Source organism: Indicator indicator, chromosome 10 (genome assembly GCF_027791375.1).
Source record: "Indicator indicator isolate 239-I01 chromosome 10, UM_Iind_1.1, whole genome shotgun sequence".
NCBI lineage: Eukaryota > Metazoa > Chordata > Aves > Piciformes > Indicatoridae > Indicator > Indicator indicator.
This window is the reverse complement of record NC_072019.1, coordinates 4,668,923-4,676,996: the sequence shown is the minus strand read 5'-3', so window position 1 is coordinate 4,676,996 and position 8,074 is coordinate 4,668,923.

The following is an 8,074-nucleotide window of genomic DNA, read 5'->3' as shown; positions in this document are numbered from 1 at the left end:
AACCAAACCAACCATTCTCTGGCAGACTAGTATCTTTAAAAGTATAACTGTCAAAAAGTAAACACCTCTTACAAACTGTTTCTCTCGTTCTGTAGTGATGACTGTATACATACAATATGCACCAACCCCAAACACAAGCAGAACATTTCAATCCCACAGAAGCAACACCACACATGGCTTCAGAAACACTGAGAGCTGGCAGCTGCCTAATGGAGCAGCCTTCAATGGGGGATAAATTGTTTTGAGAACACAGGTTAGCAAAGCTTCTTCCTTGCCATCAAGACACTAAGAATTTAAAAATTGAAGCTTACTCAGAGACAACATGAGAGGTAATTTTCTCACTTCTGGAAAGCAACTTACAGGCAGAACCATGGGGGTAAAGCCCTCACCTGCATGAGGCCCTGAGCACCACTGGAAGGCTTTTGTTGAGTTTTGGTCATTTTTAAACTCAACAGTTGCAGTATAAATCCCTTGAGTGTTTATATTTCAAGTACTAACAAATACAGTTGAAAGTTAAGAAAAAAAAAAAAGCCAGTAACTACAAGTTTCAAATGCTTCCACTGAGCAACAGTTTCTGGAGACAGAGATTCCTAGAGTACTGGCTTTTTACCATATAGCTTTCAAAGTGAGCTCCAGCCCTAGTGTTATTCCATGGAGCAAACCACATGAAAGTCAGCTTCTGGCATCTGGGAAACTTGCAGAACTTTCAGGATCTTAGACTTATTTCTTATAGCACAATGGAAAATTAAAGGAGATGTGCATACAGAATTTAATTTACATAGCGTTTTTTTTTAAATATTAACAATATTAAATTATTTTCTGAAACTTTCGAGAAGGTCCTGTGGTCAGCCATGAAGGTCAGAGTTCAGCCTGGAACGATTACTTGAGCCTTTACATTTTCCTACATGGACTTAGGCCCTAGCCTGTGTAACTCAAGGATCCCAAGTGCTCAAACTCCACCAGACAACCGAGCCAAGACCAAGCCTCTGGCGATAAAAGAGGCTGTCCTGCTGACTGCTGAAGGACCATTAAACATCTTTGTCCTTGGGATTATTTCAGTCCCAAGTGACCCACAGCAATAAAGGGTTGTCTCTGATACGTGTTGCAATAGATTTGGGTTATTCTATTTTTAAATAGTGTCTCAAGCATTAGGAATCCCTTGGGGAAGTTTGTGTATTGTCAGGAAAAAATTTGTGACCTTCAGCCTCATCTCTTCATTTGCTCGCTTCGACCCCATCTTCCCCCTCCCTCACCACAGCCGCGCGCCTCCCGCCTCGGTGTACAGCTCCCGCATGCTCGGGCTTCACCAGCGCACGCTGCCGGCTACAGTGGCTCCAGTAGAGCCAGGGCCTTCGCGTCTCCGTATCTTTCCCCCCGGCATCTACACCGGAGAGCATCCCGGACAGCCCCAGCGCTCTCCCCGCGGCGCTCCCGCTGACCGGTCTCTGCCTGCTTCGGGGCCGCGGGGGCGCCCTCTGCCGGCCCTAGGGGCAGCAATAACCGATCCAAAACCCACCCAAAACGGCCCAGGAGCGGCTGCCGACGGCGCCGACACCCCGCAGCGGGCCTGGGAGGCTGCTGCCTGCAAAGACTCACGTTAAACCCCAGCGTTGTTATCATTTGTAATTCAAAGAGTGCAACAAGCCCTCCCGCCCCCCGCGTACTCTCCAAGGGCTGAGAGCATTTACAAGCTGAAGCAACCAAAATATTGAAAATAATTTGGCTCTGTCATTTTGTGCTTCTCTTTTCCTTTAGAAGCAAAATTTACTACTGCAGTTCTGGGTAGTGCCTGTGTTCTCTGGGAGCGAGATGTACACACTCATAACTTGCAGCACTAGAGACACTGCTGCCAATTAAAAATAAATCAAGAGGAATGGCTGAAAAGCATAATCAAGCAGGAAGCCAAACTTCTTTTCAGAGATGTATCTTTACATATTCATCCCAGCAGGCAACTTTGGCAAATGCCCCTCTTTTCGAATATGATTTGCTTTCCTGCTTCCACATCAGGTTTCTGCTCACATTGCAGTATTAAATTCAGCTCTGAACTACCGGAAAACCTCTGCAGATGAAGTTTGTGCCACTTCAACAAGTGCTGTTGTAGGCTGAGGTCTTAATTTTTAATCATAGCACAACCCCAAGCTTCACACTGAACTGTCACAGCACCATGGCAGCCCCTGAAAGCTTAACATGTGCCAGGCAAGAAATTACAGGGACCAGAGCTGCTGAGAAAGGATAGGCGTAAGATCAGTAGCAAAACAGAGATGTCAATTTCCATCTGCCAGACTCTCCTATCTACAGGATCACACTGTTCCCTATCAAAATGTCATACTGTGCAAATGATGAGTGCCGTTAGTATAGCCCAGCAAATGTCTCACAGCAAGGTATGGACATCAAGTATGAGTCTGCAGGAAGAAGGGGAAAGACAGAATAAATCTTCTCCTTTATCGATTTTTTCCCTAGGATACAGAAAACACAGAAGACTGGAGAAGCAAACTAAAACCAGATACTCCTTAAGAGACTAATGAGCGATATCTGATGTCTGAGCCAAAATAACTTCAGGGAGATGGCAGCATGGTGACTGCTGTGCTCCTACTCCAATTCCCTGTGGAGAAATGCAACACCACACCAGCATCTTTTTCTTTGCTGCACAGAAACCAATCTTCTGCCAAACTCTGGCTGCCTGGTAAAAGCAAAATTAAACATTTATGTGTCAGACGGGGCAGATGTGTGCACTGTCACTCATTCATTAGTGCAGACACTTCAATGAGCACAGGTCACAATCAGAGAGTCCACTGTTGCTGCCATCTGAGGCAGAAGGCTCTGTGCAAGCAAGTCAATGAATTTTGGGGAACCTCAGAGTTTTCCACCCACATTGCACAACCTTTTCCTAACCCATGAAGAGTAATATCATCTTCTTCATTACAGAAGCAGTTAACTGTGGCAATGGATGAGTCAGAATTTTATATCCTTCCTCATTACCGTCAAAATTGGCAATGAAATCTCATTCTTTCTCCCCTAGCAAAACCTTTGCAAAATCTATTCAGGCATGGAGAAATAAGTTCCAAACTTGGGAAAGGGATTCTAAAATGTGCCTCTTCCCTATATACTGCAGGCAATCTCGGAGCTGATAGTAGAAACCTTTGTTTGAGATCCATCCAAAACGTGTATTGCTAGTTTTAGTAACAAAGGGGACACTTTTTGTATGCATCTATTTGCAGAAGGATGGCTTTGGAGATACTATCAAGATTACTAAGAAATCCTGTCTGCAAACCCAGTCCTGTTTAACCATCCCTGCAGAAAGCTGGCCTCTGAACTTCTCCTTTAGTCAATTATTGCTTAGCATTTTTTACACTAGAAAAAGCATGACAGAGAGACATACACCACCACCCTATTTGGCCTGAAGTTATCAGAGAAAGTCATAAAAGATGAGCTCAGAGTGCTGACTTCAAAATCCATGGAGCTATAGTCAATGTTAACCTACCAGGTGCCCAGCTAAAGCCATGCAGATATACACATTAACACAATGATGGAACAGCTGGAAGAGGCAGAGTCTGTTGTAACCGTAAGGTAAGACATTTAAACTTAAGGTATTTAAGCAGGGAAAGCAAAATGGCCCCACTGCTAGCCTGCATCACACACATAGTACTGAATCATAGAATCAGTCAGGGTTGGAAGCGACCACAAGGATCATCTAGTTCCAACCCCTCTTCCATGGGGAGGGACACCTCACACTAGATCAGGCTGGCCAGAGCCTCATCCAGCCTGGCCTTAAACACCTCCAGGGATGGGGCCTCAACCACCTCCCTGGACAACCCATTCCAGGCTCTCACCACTCTCATGGTGAAGAACAACTTCCTCATGTCCAGCCTGAATCTCCCCACTTCCAGCTTTGTTCCATTCCCCCTAATCCTATCAGTACCTGACAGCCTAAAAAGTCCCTCCCCAGCTTTCTTGTAGGCCCTTCACATACTGGAAGGCCACAATAAGTTCACCTTGGAGCCTTCTTTTCTCAAGACTGAACAGCCCCAACTCCTTCAGTCTGTCCTCACAGGAGAGGTGCTCCAGCCCTCTGATCATCCTCGTGTCCCTTCTCTGGACACGTTCCAGCATGTCCATGTCCCTCTTGTAATAGGGGCTCCAGAACTGGACACAGTACTCCAGGTGGGGTCTCACCAGAGCTGAGTAGAGGGGGAGAATCACCTCCCTTGACCTGCTGGCCACACTTCTCTTGATGCAGCCCAGGATCTGGTTGGCTTTCTGGGCTGCAAGTGCACACTGACAGCTCATGTTGAGCTTCTTGTCCACTAGCACCCCCAAGTCCCTCTCCTCAAGGTGTGGGGAAAGCTGCAGGAACATGCCACCAGAGAGATCCCTTGCTAGCAGTAACACTAATAGTTCCTATAGCACAGTGTTATTTAAACCCTGCTCAAACATATCTCTGCCTTCCCAAAAGAACTGAAGACACAGAAAAAAAACAAAGAAATAATCCAAGGATTGAATATAGAAGTTAAGTGGTTGTTCAGAGAAAGATGAGCTTCTGCAAATTGGCCAGCTGCCACTGATGGCACTTGCACAACACTCATTCTGATCTGGAATTTGCCCTCCAGGACACAGCATTTCAGGAAAAGTAAAACTCACTAACTTGTCCAATATCCTCCAAATATAGATGAACATGTATTTGATTCCATAGCAGGAAAGGCACAAACCTAATTCCTACAACAAAACATTAGATTGGGCTGGGAGAAAAGGATAAAGAGTCTGAAGGTTTGTCAAACACAGAATTAGGTTGTAAAGTACACAGAAGGGCATTTGTTAAGGAGTCCAAAGGTGGAAATGAATGGGGCAGTGCTGGACCTAGCTGGACTATGTTCAAAGTGGCTTAGCTTGAAAGTGCATACCAGCTGTGTCCACAAATCAAATTGGTGGTTACAGTGAGATGTAGTGGGGAAATCTGTAACATTTAGTGAGCAGCCATGAGAAACATTCTACTTGCTCTCAGGTGGTGGTTTAATATTGTGAAATGCAAAGACAGCTTTCTCATTGCAGACCTTAACAGTAGCATAATTAAGAAACATTGAAATATACAATAGCACTTGTACTCCTCAAAAAGAATCAGGTACTTTTCATACTAACCATTTTGTTCTACTAATGTATCAGGAAGAATTGTTGAAGAGCCCTTATCCTCCATACTAGCGTATCTTATTGAGATAAAAGGATGCCTACAGAGATCAGCCTCCAAGATCAGCATCCAGAGCCAAACTGTCCCTGCAGCAGCTCAACAGAGCTGCAGCTCTCAGCAGACAGGGTCTTATTGTTCCCCAAAGCCAAGATACATGTGGTGAGAGGAGCAACCCCCCTCACCAAGCTGGCCACTCTCACGAGAGAGACAGGTGAGGTGTGGGCAGAGCTGCAGCCTGAGCAGGCTCTTTCAATGCCTCAGCAGCAGGATTGAACAGGAGGGGCCATGGCAAGTCATCTGGGTGTGCTGCAGCAGTTGGCAGGGTTAGTCACACTGGCAGAAACAGCAGTGGTTGCAACCTGGGCAAGAGCTGTTTGCAAGGGAAATGTGGTGACCTAGACAGTAGCCCCATGTAAACAGGTAGGTGCCCAGGCCCCTGGCTGCAGGGAGTGCCAAAGCCTTTCCCTTGCAATGGCAGACTGCAGGGACAATCCCTGTGAGCAGGTCAATGATCTGTCAGCCTGGTGGCTGAGCTGAAAGGGGCAGTTGAAAGGCTGAGGACTAGAAAGGAGGGAGAGTGAGACAGACTGGTGGAGCCAGGCTCTGCCCTCCCTCTAACAGAAATGGGAACACCCATCAGACAGCACCCAGGATCAAAAGGCCCCTGTATCCTGTCTCTAGCAGGTGAAGACAGAATCCCAAACGAAAAGGGTGAGTGGATGCAAGTTCTTGGCCATGGCAGAAGGCAAGCACCTTCCTTGCCTGCCTCACCTCCCCAGGTGGCTTGAAGAAATAGATCTGAGGCCCTGCTGGAAGGCAGCCAGTGTAAGGGGGATGTGGATGATAGGCAACCTATACCAGAGGTCTTACCACAGTCACATAGACCTTCCAGCCATGTAACAACCTCTTCCACAAGGAAGAGTTGTAGTTGTTGGAGCCTCACGTCTAGGGGAAACAGAGGACCCAATCCAGCAGGTTGACCCTCATCATAGGGAAGTCTGTGCTTTTCCTGGAGCCCAAATCACAGATACCACCAGGAAACTCTCCACCCTGCTGCAGTCATCAGACTATTACCCACTACTGACCTTCCAGACAGGTGGTGAGGATGCTGCATCCCATAGTCCGAGGGGAATGAAGAAAAACTCCAAGGCCTTGACCCAGTAGAGATCGTTTCAATACCTTACCCAAGGCAGAGATGGCAATTCCTGCTTTTTGTAGCTGACAGCTGAGTGCATTGCTCCTATACATTTCATCAGGTCACGCTGCCACGACCACCACTGCCAGCGTAGCTCTCACGGGCTTATCCTGCGCCCTTGCAAACTGTTTTTTCCTTTGCGGTAAACATAACTCCAAGCAATGAACTCAAACCTTCAGCCTAGAAAAGCCATTCCCCTTCCACAGCAGTATTGCTACGTGACAGTAGATGGCGCTGCTCCATCGGAATCCGCAGAGTTCCCCCAAACACGGCCGAACAGGAGCTCTTAAGGCTCGCAGGGAAGAGACACAAGCTAGTAACAGTTACTAATCATATAGCACTTGCTTTAGAGAGACAGGCCTTCCATATAAGCTCTCTAGCAAGAGAGCTAAACTACAATGTGTTAGCTGTAATAAAAAAAACTGAAGAACTCAGTTTTCCAAACAGCCTAGCTCAAAACTGTTGTTCTAAGTCTCTGTACTACCTTTTGTAGCAGTTCAGATTTTTGGAGGGGTAGGGGGAGGGGATTGTGCATCTAACTAGGATGTCTCCAAGATCACATTTCACCACTTGATCACCATGACAGAGATTATTCACAGCCCAGCCTTCCAATTGCAGAGAATTTCCACTGAAAAGCACCCTTGTCTTGAGCTGACCATCAGTTTGTTCATTTAGTCAGGAACCACACACCAAGCACCCACGTCTGCTGTTATTTAAAAAGAAATTCTAATCTTACGTTCAGAGAACTGTTTGCAGGAATCAGAGGCAAGAAAAGCCTCCCAAATTTGTTTACAAATACCTGTAACGTTTGAAGGACTGGTGTGAAAAACTTTTTAAGTTGTCAAAGCTGGCTACTGAGCATGCTTTTAGTAAGACAGCCACGCTACACATGCAGAGTACATTAAGTCACAGAAACACACAATGTTAGGGGTTGGAAGGGACCTCTAAAGATCATCCAGTCCAACCCCCCTGTCAGAGCAGGATCGCCTAGAGCAGATCACACAGGAACTCATCCAGGCAGGTTTTGAGCATCTCTAAAGAGGGAGACTTCACAATCCCCTGGGCAGCCTGCTCCAGCGTTCTGGCAGCGTCACAGTGAAAAAATGTTTCCCTCCTGTTTACCTCAAACCACCCTGAAAACATTTTACATGGATTCTCTGACAAACAAGAACATTAACATCAAAGTGAAATAAACATTAAATATATGAGCAAGAATATTTGTCCTGAGTATTAGCAGTTCTGTAACACAGCATACACAGAAGCAAATCATGGTGTAATACTGTTAAATGAACAAGCAGAGATTGTGTGATCTTCCATTAACCAGTGAGACAGCTAGAGTTTTAAACAGGATGACAACAGCCTAATCTCAAACATCAATGTAATAGCAAAACAAAGGCTAGGCTCAAACTTACTTTTAAATAAATTACCTTACTAATAAATTGACATGAAGTATTATGCATATAGTGCAATAAAGAAGTGTTCTCTATTAAAGAATCACAGAATGTTAGTGGTTGGAAGGGACCTTCAGAGACTGAGTCCAAGCCCCCTGCCAATGCAAGACTGCCTAGGGCAGGCCACAGAGGAAAACATCCAGGCAGGTTTTGAAAGTCTCTGGAGAAGGAGACATCTCTGGGCACCCTGCTCCATCCTTTGAGTAAAGAAGTATCTCTTTGTGTTGAGATGGAACCTCTTGTGTTCTA